The sequence below is a fragment of the Pseudophryne corroboree genome, chromosome 6, assembly GCF_028390025.1.
Source record: "Pseudophryne corroboree isolate aPseCor3 chromosome 6, aPseCor3.hap2, whole genome shotgun sequence".
Classification (NCBI taxonomy): domain Eukaryota; kingdom Metazoa; phylum Chordata; class Amphibia; order Anura; family Myobatrachidae; genus Pseudophryne; species Pseudophryne corroboree.
The window spans coordinates 560,709,778-560,733,350 of record NC_086449.1 but is presented as its reverse complement, the minus strand read 5'-3'; the positions used below and the strand labels follow the sequence as shown (position 1 = coordinate 560,733,350).

Sequence of the window (23,573 nt, the reverse complement as noted above, 5' to 3'; positions counted from 1 at the left end):
ATTGAATATGGTGAATTCCGGCAGCCACCTGCCGGAATTCACCTGTCGAATTGTGTCGAATTAAAAAACGGCGATAATTTGCCGCGATTCGCCGTGAATTGCATATACCCCATACACTTTATTCTGAGCCAGTAATGGTTTCCTCTTTTCATCTTTTAAAAGTACTGGACTGGTGCTTTAGCTTTGTTGTATAGGGAGATTTGACAACATGAATAATACATTTAATTGCAAACAACATTTACTAAAAGCTATTCTGCTGCAAAGAGGGGTATGAAAGAGAAAATCACCTTCAATTAACCTGCTGCTAGGCATGAAGAAGAGAACAATGGTTGCATTTAATTATGTAAAAGCCCTTCAGTTATTTTAGGCAAATATTCAGTTTCATAAAAAGAGGGGAATTCAATTGTATTTCCGCATGGCTGCCGCTAGATGACGTCTGACGTCAATTCAGTTTTTGTTCCATTAGGGCGCGCATGCAGCGGGAAGGAGGCCCAATTCAACTTGCCGCTTTGTACGGGTAAACCCGGAACTAATGGGAGTGCACAAGTGACGCAAGTTCCTGGGGGGGGGGGGGGGGGGGCGCGACGACGACACAATTGAAATACGTTTGGGCACCCAGAAAACGATTGAATTCCCCCCCAGCCAGAGAAATACACTGCTCAAAAAAAATAAAGGGAACACTTAAACAACACAATGTGACTCCAAGTCAATCACACTTCTGTGAAATCAAACTGTCCACTTAGGAAGCAACACTGATTGACAATCAATTTCACATGCTGTTGTGCAAATGGAATAGACAACAGGTGGAAATTATAGGCAATTAGCAAGACACCCCCAATAAAGGAGTTGTTCTGCAGGTGGGGACCACAGACCACTTCTCCGCTCCTATGCTTTCTGGCTGATGTTTTGGTCACTTTTGAAAGCTGGCGGTGCTTTCACTCTAGTGGTAGCATGAGACGGAGTCTACAACCCACACAAGTGGCTCAGGTAGTGCAGCTCATCCAGGATGGCACATCAATGCGAGCTGTGGCAAGAAGGTTTGCTGTGTCTGTCAGCGTAGTGTCCAGAGCATGGAGGCGCTACCAGGAGACAGGCCAGTACATCAGGAGACGTGGAGGAGGGAAACAACCCAGCAGCAGGACTGCTACCTCCGCCTTTGTGCAAGGAGGAACAGGAGGAGCACTGCCAGAGCCCTGCAAAATGACCTCCAGCAAGCCACAAATGTGCATGTCTCTACTCACGATCAGAAACAGACCCCATGAGGGCCCGACGTCCACAGGTGGGAGTTGTGCTTACAGCCCAACACCGTGCAGGACGTTTGGCATTTGCCAGAGAACACCAAGATTGGCGAATTCGCCACTGGCGCCCTGTGCTCTTCACAGATGAAAGCAGGTTCTCACTGAGCACATGTGACAGACGTGACAGTCTGGAGACGCCAAGGAGAATGTTCTGCTGCCTGCAACATCCTCCAGCATGACCGGTTTGGCAGTGGGTCAGTAATGGTGTGGGGTGGCATTTCTTTGGGGGGCCGCTCAGCCCTCCATGTGCTCGCCAGAGGTAGCCTGACTGCCATTAGGTACCGAGATGAGATCCTCAGACCCCTTGTGAGACCATATGCTGGTGTGGTTGGCCCTGGGTTCCTCCTAATGCAAGACAATGCTAGACCTCATGTGGCTGGAGTGTCAGCAGTTCCTGCAAGACAAAGGCATTGATGCTATGGACTGGCCCGCCTGTTCCCCAGACCTGAATCCAATTGAGCACATCTGAGACATCATGTCTCGCTCCATCCATCAACGCCACGTTGCACCACAGACTGTCCAGGAGTTGGCGGATGCTTTAGTCCAGGTCTGGGAGGAGATCCCTCAGGAGACCATCCGCCACCTCATCAGGAGCATGCCCAGGTGTTGTAGGGAGGTCATACAGGCACGTGGAGGCCACACACACTACTGAGCCTCATTTTGACTTGTTTTAAGGACATTACATCAAAGTTGGATCAGTCTGTAGTGTGTTTTCCCACTTTAATTTTGGTCCAAATCCAGACCTCCACGGGTTAATAAATTTGATTTCCATTGATAATTTTTGTGTGATTTTGTTGTCAGCACATACAACTATGTAAAGAACAAAGTATTTATTAAGAATATTTCATTCATTCAGATCTAGGATGTGTTATCTTAGTGTTCCCTTTATTTGTTTTGAGCAGTGTATATATCTACACTATAATCTATAACAATACGGAAGCCCTCACCCACTAGCTGACTGACTGATCACTAATTCTCTTACTTCCCGATATGTTTGGTATTCTTCAGGTGGGAAATAGGAAAACTACGTAATTAGAATTTTAATAAACCTCTCCTAAGGAGATTAACAGGGAGTTGACATAATGACGTCATTACCGATGCGTAGTTTGCATTAACTGAGACGCCCAAACAGACAATCTGAGCAAAATTTGGATTGCACCTCCAGTGGGTAGAATTGAATAAACTACACAAATGGTCCTGTCACTTTTTACCATATTTGCCATGCATGCTCCTCGGGTAACGCAAAGAACCATGGATTAATATTTAGTTACATTAAGACGTCTCAAATTTACATCTCTATAGCTTTACAACATTTTTAACACTCATTTATATTTAAAACAGTGAAAATCAGAAACTCCCCTGCGAAGAACAGCTAGTGTCTAATAATTGTTTTACTTGCTCTATCTATATATGCTATAATACATTAAAATATTACATTTTCTTTTTTTAATTTCAAGGTAGTACAAAGTTAAAGAGGGCGTTAATACACTGACGGCAATACAGACTTCCCTCTATGAAATTTCACAGAGGACAGCCTTGTTTCCAGGAATAATTAAGGTTCTGTAATTTAACTTTACAGTTTGTTAAAAAGTTGGCCCAAAATTTTGTACTGCTAGAGCTCTTGAATTACCAGCAAGAAACCAGCACTAGAAGTGTAAACATCTATGCTGAAGCCTGGCAGCAGTCTGATTAAAAGAAAAAAAAAGAACCTGTAGGAGTTGGAAAACTGGACCACTGCGAGGTCAGTGTACACAGACAGACAAGCAGCAAGAAGAAATTAAATACATAGTAGACACAAAAACAAAAAAAAGAAGAAAGCCAGCATCAGTGTGAATATAGGCACACATTTCAACAGAAAGCGCAGGTGGTGTTTAGTGTATGAATGTGTGCCTGTCCTCTTGATGCCCAATGATATATGAGGATTAAGTTTCTACAGTAAACCTAAATTTCAAATCAAGGTAGAGCGAATATGAACAGACCTTTATGTAACTGCTAACATATTGAAGAGCGGCTTTATATACATGTGCTACCAAGTATTTTGGTAATAAGATACTTGTTTTTTTTACTAGAAACAATAAGCAGGGGGCATGAAGGTTACACAATTACTAAACTAAGGTTTATACATTCAGTGCCACTCAGTATCAACTGCAAATATGATCAGACAGCCTACTGATCAATAGGATAACAAGACTTATACAAAGCTATGTAGCAATTGTAATCACAAAGTCCAATATCTTAACAGTAATAAGTCTATATTATCGTTTTTTTACAGACTGTATTATAACATGTCAAACCAAGCCACACCTGGGCACGTGTGAAAAGCTAAATGTGCGTACACATCAGAACAATATCGAAACGATGTGTCCGATTCAGACACATCATTCGCGATATCACCTACTGTGTATGCATAATGTCACTCACCATGTGCGCTGCGGCAAGTTTTCTGTGACATCGTCCATCGTACCTTCATGCAGGTCCGACAGGGGCAGATCGCCGGTGAGGGCCATGCTGCAGAAAGACAGGAGTTGGATTATGCAACAGCTCATGTTGCTGGAGGTCAGTGTCAGTCCAGTGCTCTCCAACAGAAAAGCTCTATTGAAGAGGACTGGATGAAATTTTAATGGCGCACAGCTTCAGATAACAAGGAGGTCAATGAGTGGATGGCGGTGACAGCTTCTATTAAGTGCTCTCTAAAGCAGTGAGTCTGCAGGCCACATGACAGCAAGTAAAGTTTTGTTATGATGTGAATATTTTATAGACCATATAAAAAAACAACAACTTTGAAACAGAAGCTAATCATTTGCTCTGATCACTCTTTTACTCCAGTTATATTCATATGTTCAGTCCTAAATAGGAGGAGGGGGAGGTGGGAGGGGGGCGGACGCAGACCCACAATGTATACCTAAGAATTAATAACCGGGGCATGTAGGTACATGAAAAAGAACTACTAGAATTTTACAGCACATTTAATATAGACATTGTCACTATAGCATGAATGAGTGCAGTACATCATGGTCAGTAGATGTGGTTAGTCATCTTAGTCACGGGGTTAATGATTTACACTTGGATGTAAGTTTAGATCACTAAACTGGGCAGCAAAACATACCAATCCCAGTCTACGGCCTTTGCTGGGACAAATCGAATAAATCCTCAAGTAAATGAATTAAGTAAACAATGGCAGAATGAACTCTGCATCTCTGCATTCATCTTATGATACCTGCTTGTCCAAACAAGTTACAATCTTGCATTCTTGACATACCAGTTATGCATAGAGGTTCTGAGTTGCAGTCATTTTGTAAATGGTGGGTCAAAACCAGGCCAAAAGATCTGTATCTTGCAAAGGAGCATGCCTACCCGATCATCCAATAATTTTGCAGATAAAGACACCATTTAAAAGAGTACTGAAAATAAAACCATCACAATACAGTAGACACTGTATAATGGATTTCAGAATAATTTCTAGTTCAGAGTCACAATCTGATGCATGTTTCTATGTCCTTAACAGAGGCAGTGCCTCCTTTTCCATAAGGAGTACTACAACAGTCAGTAACAGCAGAATCAGACACAGATGAGGATTATTTTATTTAGGCCTTTATCAGTATATATAAAATTAGGAAGGTACCTACTGTAAATCTCAAACAGTAACATCACAGACCAAAAATAAAAAAGGCATACATTTAAATTTATAGAAAACCTTTCAAATAAAGTGTTGAGCGTCTCACATTTTCAGTAGCACTCTCTACAATTCATACATTGCAGAACCAGTTAACATTTTTCTGGTTAAAAGGATTTATTTTGCATTAAAAAAAAAAAAAACAACAACAACACTATAGATTTCTCAAATTGCCTGACATGGTGTTGCACAAGAGAGCAAATACATACTCTTGGAATAAATGTGCACAATAATATAGAATGTTAGAGAAGGATGCTGTGTAACTTTAAACTGTATCCTGCTGTATAAACATTTTTATTATTGTCCACTTAATTAGATCTTGAGGTAAAAAAAAATAAGATTTTACTCACCGGTAAATCTATTTCTCGTAGTCCGTAGTGGATGCTGGGGACTCCGTAAGGACCATGGGGAATAGACAGCTCCGCAGGAGACTGGGCACATCTAAAGAAAGATTTAGGACTTTCTGGTGTGCACTGGCTCCTCCCCCTATGACCCTCCTCTAAGCCTCAGTTAGGAACTGTGCCCGGAAGAGCTGACACAATAAGGAAGGATTTTGAATCCCGGGTAAGACTCATACCAGCCACACCAATCACACCATATAACACGTGATAGGAACCCCGGTTAACAGTATGATAACAATTGGAGCCTCTGAAGAGATGGCTCACAACAAAACCCGATTTTTGTAACAATAACTATGTACAAGTATTGCAGACAATCCGCACTTGGGATGGGCGCCCAGCATCCACAACGGACTACGAGAAATAGATTTACCGGTGAGTAAAATCTTATTTTCTCCGACGTCCTAGTGGATGCTGGGGACTCCGTAAGCACCATGGGGATTATACCAAAGCTCCCAAACGGGCTGGAGAGTGCGGATGACTCTGCAGCACCGAATGAGAGAACTCCAGGTCCTCCTCAGCCAGGGAATCAAATTTGTAGAATTTAGCAAACGTGTTTGCCCCTGACCAAGTAGCTGCTCGGCAAAGTTGTAAAGCTGAGACCCCTCGGGCAGCCGCCCAAGATGAGCCCACCTTCCTTGTGGAATGGGCTTTTATTGATTTAGGCTGCGGTAATCCTACCGCAGAATGCGCCAGCTGAATAGTGCTACAAATCCAGCGCGCAATAGACTGCTTAGAAGCAGGAGCACCCAGCTTGTTGGGTGCATACAGGATAAACAGCAAGTCAGTTTTTCTGACTCCAGCCGTCCTGGAAACAAATTTTCAGGGCCCTGACTACGTCCAGCAACTTGGAATCCTCCAAGTCCCTAGTAGCCGCAGGCACCACAATAGGTTGGTTCAAATGAAAAGCTGAGACCACCTTCGGGAGAAACTGAGGACAAGTCCTCAATTCTGCCCTATCCATCTGGAAAATCAGATAAGGGCTTTTTCAAGACAAAGCCGCCAATTCTGAAACCCGCCTGGCCGAAGCCAGGGTCAAGAGTACGACCACTTTCCACGTGAGATATTTTAATTCCACAGTCCTAAGTGATTCGAACCAATGTGATTTCAGGAATGCCAAAACCACATTGAGATCCCAAGGTGCCACTGGGGGCATAAAAGGAGGCTGAATATGCAGAACTCCTTTGACAAAAGTCTGAACTTCAGGCAGTGAAGCCAGTTCTTTCTGGAAGAAAATCGACAGAGCCGAAATCTGGACCTTGATGGACCCCAATTTGAGGCCCAACGTCACCCCTGCTTGCAGGAAGTGTAGAAATCGACCCAGTTGAAATTCCTCCTTCGGGGCCTTCATGGCCTCACACCAAGCAACATATTTCCGCCAAATGCGGTAATAATGTCTTGCGGTGACATCCTTCCTGGCTTTGATCAGGGTAGGGATGACTTCCTCCGGAATACCCTTTTTCTTTAGGATCCGGCGTTCAACCGCCATGCCGTCAAACGCAGCCGCGGTAAGTCTTAGAACAGACAGGGTCCCTGCTGCAGCAGGTCTTGTCTGAGCGGCAGAGGCCAAGGGTCCTCTGCCAGCATCTCTTGAAGTTCCGGGTACCAAGCTCTTCTTGGCCAATCCGGAACCACGAGTATGGTTTTTACTCCTCGCATTCTTATTATTCTCAGTACCTTGGGTATGAGAGGTAGAGGAGGAAACACATAAACCGACTGGTACACCCACGGTGTCACTAGAGCGTCCACAGCGATCGCCTGAGGGTCCCTTGACCTGGCGCAATATCTTTTCAACTTTTTGTTGAGGCGGGACGCCATCATGTCCACCCGTGGTCATTCCCAACGGTTTACCCGCATTTGGAAAACTTCTGGAAGAAGTCCCCATTCTCCCGGGTGTAGGTCGCCCATCGGAGAATCCTTGTGGCTTCTGCCATCGCCATCCTGCTTCTTGTGCCGCCCTGTCTGTTTACATGGGCGACCGCCGTGATATTGTCTGATTGGATCAGTACCGGCTGGTTCTGAAGCAGGGGCCTTGCTTGGCATAGGGCATTGTAAATGGCCCTTAGCTCCAGAATATTTATGTGAAGCGAAATCTCCTTGGAAATTTCTTCCCTGTGTGACTGCACCCCAGCCCCGAAGGCTGGCCTCCGTGGTTACCAGGACCCAGTCCTGTATTCCGAATCTGCGGCCCTCTAGTAGATGAGCCCTCTGCAGCCACCACAGCAGCGACAACCTGTTTCTTGCCGACAGGGTTATCCGCTGTTGTATCTGTAGATGGGACCCGGACCATTTGTCCCACAGGTCCCACTGGAACGTCCTTACGTGGAACCTTCCGAATGGAATTATGCTTCGTACGAAGCTACCATTTTTTCCAGGACTCGTGTGCTTCCACTGGAAGAAACACTCTTTTCTGGTCTGTGTCCAGAATCATTCCCAGGAACAGAAGACGTGTCGTCGGGACCAGCTGTGACTTTGGAATATTGATAATCCAGTCGTGCTGTTGTAGCACTTCCCGAGAGAGTGCTACCCCCACTACCAACTGTTCTTTGGACCTCGCCTTTATCAGGAGATCGTCCAAGTACGGGATAATAAAAACTTCCTTCTTGCGAAGGAGTATCATCATTTCGGCCATTACCTTGGTAAAGACCTTCGGTGCCGTGGACAACTCCAACGGCAGCGTCTGGAACTGATAGTGACAGTCCTGTACCACACATCTGAGGTACTCCTGGTGAGGAGAGTAAATGGGGACATGCAGGTACGCATCCTTGATGTCCAGGGAGACCCTGTAATCCCCCTCGTCCAGGCTCGTAATAACCGCCCTGAGTGATTCCATCTTGAACTTGAATCTTCTGATATAAAAGTTCAAGTATTTTAATTTTAAGATGGGTCTCACCGAACCGTTCTGTTTCGGTACCACAACCATTGTGGAATAGTAACCCCTTCCTTGCTGAAGGAGGGGCACCTTGACAATCACTTGTTGTGATTATAGTGTTGAATAGCCACCAACACCACCTCCCTGGCAGAGGGAGGTGCCGGTAAGGCAGATTTTAGGAAACGGCGGGGAGAAGAACGCCTCGAACTCCAGCCTGTACCCCTGAGATACTACTTGAAGGACCCAGAGATCCATGTGAGAGAGCACACTGGGCGCTGAAATTTCTGAGACGGGCCCCCACCGTACCCGGGTCCGCCTGAGCAGCCCCAGCGTCATGCTGTGGACTTACCGGACGCAGGGAGGACTTCTGCTCTTGGGAACTAGCTGTGTGCTGCAGCTTTTTCCTCTACCTTTGCCTCTCGGCAGAAAGGATGAGCCTCTAGCCCTCTTGCTTTTCTGGGGCCGAAAGGACTGTACTTGATGATACGGTGCTTTCTTTTGTTGTGGGGTAGCCTGTGGCAAAAAAGTCGATTTCCCAGCAGTAGCTGTGGAAACGAGGTCTGAAAGACCATCCCCAAACAGTTTTACCCCCTTATAGGGCAAACTTCCATGTGCCGATTCGAGTCGGCATCGCCTGACCATTGCAGAGTCCATAAACCCCGTCTGGCGGCAATGGACCTAGCGCTTATTTTTTATGCCAGCCGGCAAATATCCCTCTGTGCATCACGCATGTATAAGACCACGTCTTTTATATGCTCTATTGTCAGCAAAATATTGTCCCTATCCATAGTAATTTTCCGACAGGGAATCTGACCACGCAGCGGGAGCACTGCACTTCCATGCCGAAGCAATGGCTGGTCGCAATATAATGCCCGAGTGTGTGACTATATCCTTCAGGGTAACCCCCTGCTTTTTATCAGCAGGTTCCTTCAGGGCGGCCGTATCCGGAGACGGTAGTGCCACCTTTTCTGATAAGCGTGTAAGCGCTGTATCTACCCTATGGGGTGTTTCCCAACGTGACCTATCCTCTGGTGGGAAAGGGTACGCTGTCAATTACCGTTTAGAAATTATCAATTTCTTACCGGGGGAAGACCACACTTCCTCACACACCTCATTTAATTTCTCAGATGCAGGAAAAATTACTGGTAGTTTTCTCTCACCAAACATAATACCCTTTTATGTGGTACCTGGGGTATTATCATAAATGTGTAATACATTTTTCATTGCCTCAATCATGTAACGGGTGGACCTATTTGGAGGGTACACTAGTCTCATCGTCGTCGACACTGGAGTCGGTATCCGTGTCGACATCTGTTTCTGCCATCTGAGGTAGCGGGCGTTTTTAGAGCCCCCCATGACATTTGAGACGCTGGAACAGGCACAAGCTGAGTAGCCGGCTGTTCTGTGTCGTCGACCTTTTGTGTAAGGAGTTGACACTTTCACGTAATCCTTCCATAAGTCCAATAACACCGGAGTCGATCCCGCAGGGGGTGACATCACATTTACAGGCATTCGCTCCGCCTCCACATCATTATCCTCCTCATACATGTCGACACAGCCGTACTGACACACAGCACACACACAGGGAATGCTCTGACAGAAGACAGGACCCCACAAAGCCCTTTGGGGAGACAGAGGGAGAGTATGCCAGCACACACCAGGGCGCTATATATCACAGGGATATCACATATAAGAGTGTTTTCCCTTATAGCTGCCTATATATATTGTATACTGCGCCTAAATTGTGACCCCCCTCTCTTTTTAACCCTTTCTGTAGTATTGACTGCAGGGGAGAGCCAGGGAGCTTCCCTCCAACGGAGCTGTGAGGGAAAAATGGCGCCAGTGTGCTGAAGGAGATAGCTCCGCCCCTTTTTCGCGGACTTTCTCCCGCATTTTTATGGATTATGGCAGGGGTTAAAAAGCACCTATATAGCCTCTGGGGCTATATATGGTGCCAGTTTGCCAGCCAAGGTGTCAGTATTGCTGCTCAGGGCGCCCCCCCCCAGCGCCCTGCACCCATCAGTGACCGAAGTGTGTGGTGTGCATGAGGAGCAATGGCGCACAGCTGCAGTGCTGTGCGCTACCTTGGAGAAGACAGAAGTCTTCAGCCGCCGATTTTCCGGACCACCTTCTTGCTTCTGGCTCTGTAAGGGGGACGGCGGCGCGGCTCCGGGAACGGACGACGAGGTCGGGTCCTGTGTTCGATTCCTCTGGAGCTAATGGTGTCCAGTAGCCCAAGAAGCCCAAGCTACCACCACTTAGGTAGGTTCGCTTCTTCTCCCCTTAGTCCCTCGATGCAGTGAGCCTGTTGCCAGCAGGTCTCACTGAAAATAAAAAACCTAACAAACACTTTCTTCCTAGGAGCTCCGGAGAGCCCCTAGTGTGCATCCAGCTCAGCCGGGCACAGAAATCTAACTGAGGCTTGGAGGAGGGTCATAGGGGGAGGAGCCAGTGCACACCAGATAGTCCTAAATCTTTCTTTAGATGTGCCCAGTCTCCTGCGGAGCCGTCTATTCCCCATGGTCCTTACGGAGTCCCCAGCATCCACTAGGACGTCAGAGAAAATTGTTTCTCAGGTTATACTGGGTGGGGGGCTATGGGGGAGGGGGGGTTATGGTTTGGGTGTATTTGCTTAGTTTTTACATTTTGCTGTTCGTTTCTTTTTTCTTTCTCATTTCTTCTGTCCCTTTAGATCAGGCATGTCCAACCTGTGGCCCTCCAGCTGTTGTGAAACTACATATCCCAGCATGCCCTGATAGTCTTGCTTTCAGAGAATGCTAAAGCTGTGTCAGGGCATGCTGGGATGTGTAGTTTCTCAACAGCTGGAGGGCCGCAGGTTGGCCATGCCTGCTTTAGATGGTTATTATACGAAGGTTCTGCAATAGCAGGTGGCATAGCTTTGTTTAAACCTATTTAGCTTCTGTGTTAAACAGTGATTTGTGTAATCAAGCACAGAGCTCAAAGTTGATGCATTTGACCATCCTAACTTCTTGTAGCTAGTCTAGCAATGCATTCTGGGCAAAAGAAGCTGTCAGCATCCATTTCCATTTCTCACATGGACTTAAGCTGGCCATACACCTAAATACTTAGGGGTATATGCAATTGCGGTCGAATTGCCGCAAATGTCGAAAAACGGGGCATTTTCGACAAAAAAAAAATATTCGACAATGCAATACAGTACTTTGACAAAAAAACGAACTTTTCAGATTCGACTTTTTAAAATTCGACAGTTGTCAAATTCGACATGTCTGCTATGGTAAAAATGCGGCTTTTCGACAAAAAGTATATTCAATTGAAGAATGTCGATTCGACAACAGTGCTTTTTTTCGACAGTAACTTCGTCAATTTCATTCCGCCTCACTTTGCTGGCGGAATCTAATAAAAAAAATTAAAAACATGTTTTATTTTGTGTTTTTTTTATTGCTAATAGCAGATCTATTTATATTAGAAGAGATTAGGTACTTGGTTTGTCTATTAGGAGTCAACTATTATTTATATATTTTTTAAAATAATATTTATTTTTTTAACTGACTAAAATAGAGAGAGCATGGTTTTCAGTGGGAAGGGGTGGGAATGGGTTAAAATCCAGAAAAAAAAAATGCGTGGGGTCCCCCCTCCTAAGCATAACCAGCCTCGGGCTCTTTGAGCCGGTTCTGGTTGTAAAAATACGGGGAAAAAATTGACAGGGGATCCCCCGTATTTTTAGAACCAGCACCGGGCTCTGCGTCCGGTCCTGGTGCAAAAAATACAGGGGACAAAAAGCGTAGGGGTCCCCCATATTTTTAACACCAGCACCGGGCTCCACTAGCTGGAGAGAGAATGCCACAGCCGGGGGACACTTTTATACCGGTCCCTGCGGCCGTGGCATTAAATCCCCAACTAGTCTCCCCTGGCCGGGGTACCCTGGAGGAGTGGGGACCCCTTAAATCAAGGGGTCCCCCCCCTCCAGCCACCCAAGGGCCAGGGGTGAAGGCCGAAGCTGTCCCCCCCATCCATGGGCTGCGGATGGGGGGCTGATAGCCTTGTGTAAAATAAAAGAATATTGTTTTTTGCAGAAGAACTACAAGTCCCAGCAAGCCGCCCCCCCCCCCCCCCCCCCCCCGCAAGCTGGTACTTGGATAACCACAAGTACCAGCATGCGGGGGGGAACGGGCCCGCTGGTACCTGGTAGTTCTTCTGCAAAAAAAATACCCAAATAAAAACATGACACGCACACCGTGAAAGTAAAACTTTATTACATACATGCCGACACACATACTTACCTATGTTCACACGCCGACTCTGTCCACGTCTCCAAGTAGAATCCGGGGTACCTGAAAATAAAATTATACTCCCCTAAATCCAGTGTGTCCTGTTCTTTTTTTGTAATCCACGTACTTGGCAAAAAAACAAACCGCATACCCGATCCACGCACTGAAAGGGGTCCCATGTTTACACATGGGACCCCTTTCCCCGAATGCCGATACCCCCCGTGACTCCTGTCACAGAGGGTCCCTTCAGCCAATCAGGGAGCGCCACGTCGTGGCACTCTCCTGATTGCCTATGCGCGTCTAAGCTGTCAGACAGCGCATCGCACAGCCTCTCCATTATCTTCAATGGTGGGAACTTTGCGGTTAGCGGTGAGGTCACTCAGCGGCTGACCGCGAGTGACCTCACCACTGACCGCAAAGTTCCCATGCTCAGACGCGCATAGGCAATAAGGAGAGTGCCACGACGTGGCGCTCCCTGATTGGCTGAAGGGACCCTCTGTGACAGGAGTCACTGGGGGGTCTCGGCATTCGGGGAAAGGGGTTCCATGTGTAAACATGGGACCCCTTTCAGTGCGTGGATCGGGTATGCGGTTTGTTTTTTTGCCAAGTACGTGGATTACAAAAAAAAGAACAGGACACACTGGATTTAGGGGAGTATAATTTTATTTTCAGGTACCCCGGATTCTACTTGGAGACGTGGACAGAGTCGGCGTGTGAACATAGGTAAGTATGTGTGTGTCGGCATGTATGTAATAAAGTTTTACTTTCACGGTGTGCGTGTCCTGTTTTTATTTGGGTTTGTTTTTTTTGCAGAAGAACTACAGGTACCAGCGCCCCCCCCCCCCCCCCCGCATGCTGGTACTTGTGGTTCTCCAAGTACCAGCTTGCGGGGGGGAGGCTTGCTGGGACTTGTAGCTCTTCTGCAAAAAACAATAGTCTTTTATTTTACACAAGGCTATCAGCCCCCCATCCGCAGCCCATGGATGGGGGGGGGGGGGGGGGGGGGGGGGGACGACAGCCTCGGGCTTCACCCCTGGCCCTTTGTATGGCTGGAGGGGGGGACCCCTTGATTTAAGGGGTGACTAGTTGGGGATTTAATGCCACGGCCGCAGGGACCGGTATAAAAAGTGTCCCCCGGCTGTGGCATTATCTCTCCAGCTAGTGGAGCCCGGTGCTGGTTCTAAAAATACGGGGGATCCCTTGTCAATTTTTTCCCCGTATTTTTCCAACCAGGACCGGCTCAAAGAGCCCGAGGTTGGTTATGCTTAGGAGGGGGGATCCCACGCAATTTTTTTGGGGGGGTTTTAAACCCTTTTTGTGCCGTCCGAAAAGTCGAATCCAGGACGCACTTATCCGTCAATTGGTCCGTTTTTCGACAGCGGGACTGTCGAATCCGTTTTTTATTGAATATGTCGAATTCCGGCACCCGCCGGCCGGGATTCGACAGTCGAATTGTGTCGAATTTAAAAACGGGCGAAAAAAAGACGCAATTTGTCCGGAATTGCATATACCCCATTGTCCGATCTGGCTGGTTGGAATCAAAATCATCTGGTAATGTATGAGAGCAAATGACAATTGACAATTTGCTCCAAAATGGCAGAAAGCTGACAAAAATGGTCATTCAGCTAAATTGGTTAAATCAAATGGATTTAACCATTTGTCTGTTTTTTAGTGGTTGGGAGGAAATGGTCAATTGTCAGTTGCTCCCATAGATTTTCATTCCAACCAGCCAGACTGGACAATAAATCTTTAGGTGTATGGCAAGCTTTAAAGACAGACATACTTTACATAGGTCAAACATGATAAAGCATTTTATGGGGTCTGATGTTAACTGTGTCATCATAGACCAGTGTAGTTAGTAATGCATGATAGGTGTATTAGTTAAACTGTATTTTATTCTTTGCACGTGTAATGTTATGCTTGCATACTCCATGTTATGTACTGTCATGTTTGCTTGCGTTTTTTGCATATTGTAAATGCATTTTACTTCAATGTACAGTTTTACCTCATAACATCATATTACATAAAAAAACTTATATCATATATTGCATATTACATCATCTCACCACTTATCGTACACATTCATGATTGGTTTACTAAACAATAAAAAACATTCTTCAGACATCGCATCTCAGTGGGATTATTGAAAAGTAAAGATGGTTATATTGTAGGCTTCGAATTCGCCAAAACGGCTTAGTAAGAAGTTGAACAGCAGGGTACTAAATGAAATCTATCCATTACTTTGGTGTATGTCAACTATGCTCACTATTATTCTGGCTTCAGGCAGCGTGATTCCGAATGGCGCCTTCGGATACTCATTACGTTCGTATGTGTTATAGGGTTTTTGTATATCCTCGTTCTGAATATCATGCTCTTTGGTTTATATACTGACTTCTGTCATTTTCTATGCATGCCACATTTATTGTATGCATGTTTTTTTTATGTAGGGGTGTAATCTTTAAAACTTTCAATAAAAAATACTCAAAAAACACACACACACACACACACACACACAGTTCTCAACCAATAGGAAGCCTAAACAAAATGTAGATGTAATGGACAAGAAAACAATGGAGTCATTAACAAATTTCCCAGCAATGTATACTCCCCAAATAAGCAAGCACATTTTCTTTCTATAGTGTCAACAGGTCACTTGATTAAACCACCCCCTTAGCAGCCACTTAAGGATTTCAACTCATGCCACAAACTAGATAAAGGTCCCCAATAAATTGTACTTGCTGTGAAATTGAAGCCATATTTTCTAGAGGAAGATCAACCTGCCACCCTAATTCAATATAAAATAGGCATTTCTTTGCACTTGTGATTGTGATGATTCATTGCATCATAGCCAAACATCTAAACGACTGTGCAACGCAAGTTCAACTGGAACTATAGCTTAGCTGTGTAGTGTATACTGAAGTACTGGTATGTCCAGAGATGTACACATTATAAATAAAAACAGTGTTAAAGCTTCAGAATCACACCGTTAATAATAAGATTTTACTTACCGATAAATCTATTTCTCGTAGTCCGTAGTGGATGCTGGGGACTCAGTCAGGACCATGGGGATTAGCGGCTCCGCAGGAGACAGGGCACAAAAATAAAGCTTTAGGATCAGGTGGTGTGCACTGGCTCCTCCCCCTATGACCCTCCTCCAAGCCTCAGTTAGGATACTGTGCCCGGACGAGCGTACACAATAAGGAAGGATTTTGAATCCCGGGTAAGACTCATACCAGCCACACCAATCACACCGTACAACTTGTGATCTGAACCCAGTTAACAGTATGACAACGTAGGAGCCTCTGAACAGACGGCTCACAACAAGAACAACCCGATTTTTTTGTAACAATAACTATGTACAAGTATTGCAGACAATCCGCACTTGGAATGGGCGCCCAGCATCCACTACGGACTACGAGAAATAGATTTATCGGTAAGTAAAATCTTATTTTCTCCAACGTCCTAGTGGATGCTGGGGACTCCGTCAGGACCATGGGGATTATACCAAAGCTCCCAAACGGGCGGGAGAGTGCGGATGACTCTGCAGCACCGAATGAGAGAACTCCAGGTCCTCTTTAGCCAGGGTATCAAATTTGTAGAATTTTACAAACGTGTTCTCCCCCGACCACGTAGCTGCTCGGCAGAGTTGTAATGCCGAGACCCCTCGGGCAGCCGCCCAGGATGAGCCCACCTTCCTTGTGGAATGGGCCTTGACAGATTTAGGCTGTGGCAGGCCTGCCACAGAATGTGCAAGTTGAATTGTGCTACAAATCCAACGAGCAATCGTCTGCTTAGAAGCACCCAGCTTGTTGGGTGCATACAGTATAAACAGCGAGTCAGATTTTCTGACTCCAGCCGTCCTTGAATATATATTTTCAATGCCCTGACAACGTCCAGCAACTTGGAATCCTCCAAATCGCTAGTAGCCGCAGGCACCACAATAGGCTGGTTCAGGTGAAAAGCTGACACCACCTTAGGCAGAAAATGAGGACGCGTCCGCAGTTCTGCCCTGTCCGAATGGAAAATCAGATATGGGCTTTTATACGATAAAACCGCCAATTCTGACACTCTCCTGGCTGAAGCCAGGGCCAGTAGCATGGTTACTTTCCATGTAAGATATTTCAAATCCGCCGATTTGAGTGGCTCAAACCAATGGGATTTGAGAAAATCCAAAACTACATTAAGGTCCCACGGAGCCACTGGGGGCACAACCGGGGGCTGTATATGTAGTACTCCTTTTACAAAAGTCTGGACTTCAGGAACTGAAGCCAATTCTTTCTGGAAGAAAATCGACAGGGCCGAAATTTGAACCTTAATGGACCCCAACTTGAGGCCCATAGACAATCCTGTTTGCAGGAAATGTAGGAATCGACCCAATTGAAATTCCTCCGTGGGGGCCTTCCTGGCCTCACACCACGCAACATATTTTCTCCAAATGCGGTGATAATGTTGTGCAGTCACCTCCTTCCTGGCTTTAACCAGTGTAGGAATGACCTCTTCTGGAATGCCTTTTTCCCTTAGAATTCGGCGTTCAACCGCCACGCCGTCAAACGCAGCCGCGGTAAGTCTTGGAATAGACACGGTCCCTGCTGAATCAGGTCCCGTCTTAGAGGTAGAGGCCACGGATTTTCCGTGAGCATCTCCTGAAGTTCCGGGTACCAAGTTCTTCTTGGCCAATCCGGAGCCACGAGTATCGTTCTTACTCCCCTTTGCCGTATAATTCTCAGTACTTTGGGTATGAGAGGCAGAGGAGGAAACACATACACTGACTGGAACACCCACGGTGTTACCAGAGCGTCCACAGCTATTGCCTGAGGGTCTCTTGACCTGGCGCAATACCTGTCCAGTTTTTTGTTGAGGCGAGACGCCATCATATCCACCTTTGGTTTTTCCCAACGGTTCACAATCATGTGGAAGACTTCTGGATGAAGTCCCCACTCTCCCGGGTGTAGATCGTGTCTGCTGAGGAAGTCTGCTTCCCAGTTGTCCACTCCCGGAATGAACACTGCTGACAGTGCTATCACATGATCTTCCGCCCAGCGAAGAATCCTTGCAGCTTCTGCCATTGCTCTCCTGCTTCTTGTGCCGCCCTGTCTGTTTACGTGGGCGACTGCCGTGATGTTGTCCGACTGGATCAACACCGGCTGACCCTGAAGCAGGGGTTTTGCCAGGCTTAGAGCATTGTAAATCGCTCTTAGCTCCAGTATATTTATGTGAAGAGACATCTCCAGGCTTGACCATACTCCCTGGAAGTTTCTTCCCTGTGTGACCGCTCCCCAGCCTCTCAGACTGGCATCCGTGGTCACCAGGACCCAGTCCTGTATGCCGAATCTGCGGCCTTCTAACAGATGAGCACTCTGCAACCACCACAGAAGAGACACCCTTGTCCGTGGCGATAAGGTTATCCGCTGATGCATCTGCAGATGCGATCCGGACCATTTGTCCAGCAGATCCCACTGAAAAGTTTGTGCGTGGAATCTGCCGAATGGGATTGCTTCGTAAGAAGCCACCATCTTTCCCAGGACTCTTGTGCATTGATGCACAGACACTTTTCCTGGTTTTAGGAGGTTCCTGACAAGTTCGGATAACTCCTTGGCTTTCTCCTCCGGAAGAAACACCTTTTTCTGAACAGTGTCCAGAATCATTCCCAGGAACAGCAGACGTGTTGTCGGGGTCAACTGAGATTTTGGAAAATTCAGAATCCACCCGTGTTGTTGCAGCACTACTTGGGTTAGTGCTACTCCGTCCTCCAGCTGTTCTCTGGACCTTGCCCTTATCAGGAGATCGTCCAAGTAAGGGATAATTAATACGCCTCTTCTTCGCAGAAGAATCATTTCGGCCATTACCTTGGTAAAGACCCGAGGTGCCGTGGACAATCCAAACGGCAGCGTCTGAAACTGATAATGACAGTTTTGCACCACAAACCTGAGGTACCCTTGATGTGAAGGGCAAATTGGGACATGCAGGTAAGCATCTTTTATGTCCAGGGACACCATAAAGTCCCCTTCTTCCAGATTCGCTATCACTGCTCTGAGTGATTCCATCTTGAACTTGAATTTTTGTATGTACAGGTTCAAAGATTTCAGATTTAGAATAGGTCTTACCGAGCCGTCCGGCTTCGGTACCACAAATAGCGTGGAGTAATACCCCTTTTCCTGTTGTAGGAGGGGTACCTTGACTATCACCTGCTGAGAAAACAGCTTGTGAATGGCTTCCAATACCGTCGCCCTGTCTGAGGGAGACGTTGGCAAAGCAGACTTTAGGAACCGGCGAGGGGGAGACTTCTCGAATTCCAACCTGTAACCCTGAGATACTACCTGCAGGATCCAGGGGTCCACCTGTGAGCAAGCCCACTGCGCGCTGAAATTCTTGAGTCGACCCCCCACCGTTCCTGAGTCCGCTTGTAAAGCCCCAGCGTCATGCTGAGGGCTTTGCAGAACCCGCGGAGGGCTTCTGTTCCTGGGAAGGAGCTGCTTGCTGCCCTCTCTTACCCTTTCCTCTGCCTCGGGGCAGATATGACTGTCCTTTTGCCCGCTTCTTATAGGACCGAAAGGACTGCGGCTGAAAAGACGGTGTCTTTTTCTGTTGGGAGGGGGTCTGAGGTAAAAAGGTGGATTTCCCGGCAGTTGCCGTGGCCACCAAATCCGATAGACCGACGCCAAATAATTCCTCCCCTTTATACGGCAATACTTCCATATGCCGTTTGGAATCCGCATCACCTGACCACTGTCGTGTCCATAAACTTCTTCTGGCAGATATGGACATCGCACTTACTCTCGATGCCAGAGTGCAAATATCCCTCTGAGCATCTCGCATATAAAGAAAAGCATCCTTTAATTGCTCTAAAGTCTGTAAAATACTGTCCCTATCCAGGGTATCAATATTTTCAGTCAGGGAATCCGACCAGACCACCCCAGCACTGCACATCCAGGCTGAGGCGATGGCTGGTCGCAGTATAACACCAGTATGTGTGTATATACTTTTTAGGGTAGTTTCCAGCCTCCTATCAGCTGGATCCTTGAGGGCGGCCGTATCAGGAGACGGTAACGCCACTTGTTTTGATAAGCGTGTGAGCGCCTTATCCACCTTAGGGGGTGTTTCCCAGCGCGCCCTAACCTCTGGCGGGAAAGGGTATAATGCCAATAACTTTTTTGAAATTAGCACTTTTCTATCTGGGTTAACCCACGCTTCATCACATACATCATTCAATTCCTCTGATTCAGGAAAAACTACAGGTAGTTTTTTTCACCCCCCACATAATACCCCTTTTTGTGGTACTTGTAGTATCAGAGATATGCAAAGCCTCCTTCATTGCCGTGATCATATAACGTGTGGCCCTACTGGAAAATACGTTTGTTTCTTCACCGTCGACACTAGATTCAGTGTCCGTGTCTGGGTCTGTGTCGACCGACTGAGGTAAAGGGCGTTTTACAGCCCCTGACGGTGTCTGAGACGCCTGGGCAGGTACTAACTGGTTTTCCGGCCGTCTCATGTCGTCAACTGATTTTTGTAATGTGCTGACATTATCACGTAATTCCATAAACAAAGCCATCCATTCCGGTGTCGACTCCCTGGGGGGTGACATCACCATTACCGGCAATTGCCCTGCCTCCACGCCAACATCGTCCTCATACATGTCGACACACACGTACCGACACACAGCAGACACACAGGGAATGCTCTATTGAAGACAGGACCCCACTAGCCCTTTGGGGAGACAGAGGGAGAGTTTGCCAGCACACACCCAAGCGCTATAATATATATGGGAACAACCCTATATAAGTGTTGTATCCTTATAGCAGCTTAAATATAGTAATATCGCCAAAAAAAAGTGCCCCCCCTCTCTGTTTTACCCTGTTTCTGTAGTGCAGTGCAGGGGAGAGTCCTGGGAGCCTTCCTCACAGCGGAGCTGAGCAGGAAAATGGCGCTGTGTGCTGAGGAGAATAAGCCCCACCCCTATTTCGGCGGGCTCTTCTCCGGAGTTTGTGAGATCTGGCAGGGGTTAAATACATCCATATAGCCTCAAGGGCTATATGTGATGTATTTTTTAGCCATAAAAAGGTATTATACATTGCTGCCCAGGGCGCCCCCCCAGCGCCCTGCACCCTCCGTGACCGCTGTGTGAAGTGTGCTGACAACAATGGCGCACAGCTGCAGTGCTGTGCGCTACCTCAGGAAGACTGAAAAGTCTTCTGCCGCCTGCTTCTGGACCTCTTCCATCTTCGGCATCTGCAAGGGGGGTCGGCGGCGCGGCTCCGGGACCGGACTCCATGGCTGGGCCTGTGTTCGATCCCTCTGGAGCTAATGGTGTCCAGTAGCCTAAGAAGCCAATCCATCCTGCACGCAGGTGAGTTGACTTCTCTCCCCTAAGTCCCTCGATGCAGTGAGCCTGTTGCCAGCAGGACTCACTGAAAATAAAAAAAACCTAAAAACTTTTTCTAAGCAGCTCTTTAGGAGAGCCACCTAGATTGCACCCTGCTCGGACGGGCACAAAAACCTAACTGGGGCTTGGAGGAGGGTCATAGGGGGAGGAGCCAGTGCACACCACCTGATCCTAAAGCTTTATTTTTGTGCCCTGTCTCCTGCGGAGCCGCTAATCCCCATGGTCCTGACGGAGTCCCCAGCATCCACTAGGACGTTAGAGAAATACAGATAAGATTCTGGATATGATAACCTTTGCAAAATGAAGAGAATCTGAACTGAAATCAAATAGTTCCTTAATATCCAAGATGACCTATTATGTAATGTAAGCCTCCTACTATACCAAGAAGCCATTTTTAGAATAGCTACAGTATGTGAAAAGGGTTGCATAGCAACAATGTATAGATCCCCAGGTTAACAAGCTTCATGCTATGCGTGTGAAATATTTATATTTTATACTGCCCGCTAATTAGCACACAGGAATAAAGGAGGAATGCATGGAACAGAAACAGACACCTGGGCACAATATGTGTTGTTGCACACATGGCAAATAATGCCTGCTATACACAGCAGCTGTATTTTTACACTTTTACAAGACCAACTGGCCCATCTTGTTTGCTCTTATTTATCTTTTGATAAATTATTCTTAGAAAAGGCCTGTGTTAATCCCAAGCATGTTTAACCGTCTTTACTGTCATGTTGCTAGGAGTTATTCCAAGCAACTACTACTCTTTCAGTAAAATAGTCTGCTATTACTCCTGAACCGTTCCTTACTCTATGCATCAGTTTATTTTGGAACCACTCCACCTCAGAACCTTGCAGAAAGGCTTTAGCTACTTATAAGTTTCGAACATGTGGCCTCTCACTTTATTGCACTAAGCTGCACGTATTACAATTCACCGAGTCTTTAACAATACGCTTTTTCCTCAACAGCACCATCTCTGTGGCCTCATTTTCTTGGTATTCTCTGAAAAGAAGATCTCAAAGCTGGACACCAAGCCAAACATTCTGTTGGCTTTATTATCTGCCTGACTTCACTGAGGCACCCACTGTCCACCCAAAAAGCACAGTTCAATTACACATTTAAAAGCCTCTAATGAAATTTCAACACTATGGGGTCAATAGAATTAGGTTTGAAATTGCAAAAAGAGTTTGTTTTACAAAACTCGCATGTATACGAATGCATTCACCTGAGCAATAAAAAGCCCAATTAGAAGTGCCAATTCAGGGAAGTCGCAGTGATGGTGTGCAACTTTTCTACAAAATTTGACCTTGGACAATTGCATGAAAAAGTGGGGGAAACCATCCTGGACCCCCAAAAAGTGTTAACTGAAATAGCAGGACAAGGTTTTTTCGGTGAGGGGGGGGGGTTCGTTTTTTTTTTTTTAATCAAATTAGTTTTTCCAGCATTCTGGGGTATAGAATAATGTCCTTATATAAAAACAGTGAAAAATTACTATAAGTTTGTACGAGTTCAAAAAACCCTCTACTACCAATGCAACAAACACCTCCACGTAGCTGCCCCACATAATTTAACCTATTATTACGTTTTTTAGGGAAATACACATGAAATTTTTTTTAAATTTATTGGCAAAATGATGCTATTTAAGCCCCTCCATGTGCATGATTATTCATTAGGAGGGCTGGATCAAAGGTTCTGTGTACCGAAAGTTTTAGCTTAAAAATAAAGATTTTCCCTACCTGCTCAAGGCAGTGCACATAAGAATTTCAACTAGAAAATCAATGCGAGTTAGGAATTGAATCGCAAATGTAATTCGCAGTATGAGGTCCCTGTGAGAACGGCTCGCACCTAACTGGATTGACCCTCTATAGATTTTGGTAGCAATATACACCAGTCAGCAATACCATTAAAATCACGGACAGGTGAAGTGAATAACATTGATTATCTCGTTACAATGGCACCCGTGTTACAAGGGGTGGAATATATTAGTCAGCAAATGAACAATCAGTTCTTGGAGCTGGTGTTGGAAATATGAAAAATGTGCAAGCTTAAGAATCAGAGAGACTTTGACAAGGGCCAAACTGTAACGGTTAGACATCTGTGTCAGAGCATCTCAAATAAATAACAAAACATCTCTCATCTCCACACATTATTTGCTCCCATTCATGATTGCAGGACTTTCTTCAGGCTGCTCCCACTCTGTGGAATGCCCTACCTCCCCTAGTCTCCAAATCTTCAAGCATTCCCTGAAAACTTGCATCTTCAGGCAAGCTTATCACATTCCAGAACCGCTCACTCAACCTTCATTAAGCTTTCCTATCCAGTAACATCTCATCTGCACAGTCCATATATATCCTCATATTTTTCTCTTTCTTCACTTTCCCATCCTCCTGTCCCCAGGCCAACAAGCAACATCACTGTGTGACCTTATCATACAGCCAACAAAGAACCTTTGCAATCCGGTGGACAGTTATGCAATAGATAGGCATTGATACACAAGGATAGGTACTATTTCCCTATAGCAGTCGTTCGCAAACTTTTTTGAATCACTGCGCTCTGGAGCAAAGGTTCTCAAACGCGGTCCTCAAGGCACCCCAACGGTCCAGGTTTTAGGTATATACGTGGCTCTGCACAGATGGTTAAATCAAATTGACTGAGGTGCTAATTAAGTCACCTGTGGCCAAGCATGGATAAACTTA

At 46.1% G+C, this 23,573-nt stretch overlaps 1 protein-coding gene across 6 annotated transcripts in view; it reads right to left on the bottom strand.

Moving 5' to 3' along the window:
• The window catches only part of CDK17 (cyclin dependent kinase 17), a 408,374-nt gene that overhangs the window by 364,682 nt on the left and 20,119 nt on the right, over window positions 1–23,573 (bottom strand). For 2 of the 6 annotated variants that reach the window (XM_063927751.1, XM_063927752.1), the window contains exon 2: window positions 3,720–3,806. The exons of the other annotated variants lie outside the window; for them this stretch is intronic. The gene's annotated coding sequence lies outside the window, so the exon portion shown is untranslated. The remainder of the gene's footprint in view (window positions 1–3,719; window positions 3,807–23,573) is intronic. 6 annotated transcript variants of the gene reach the window in all.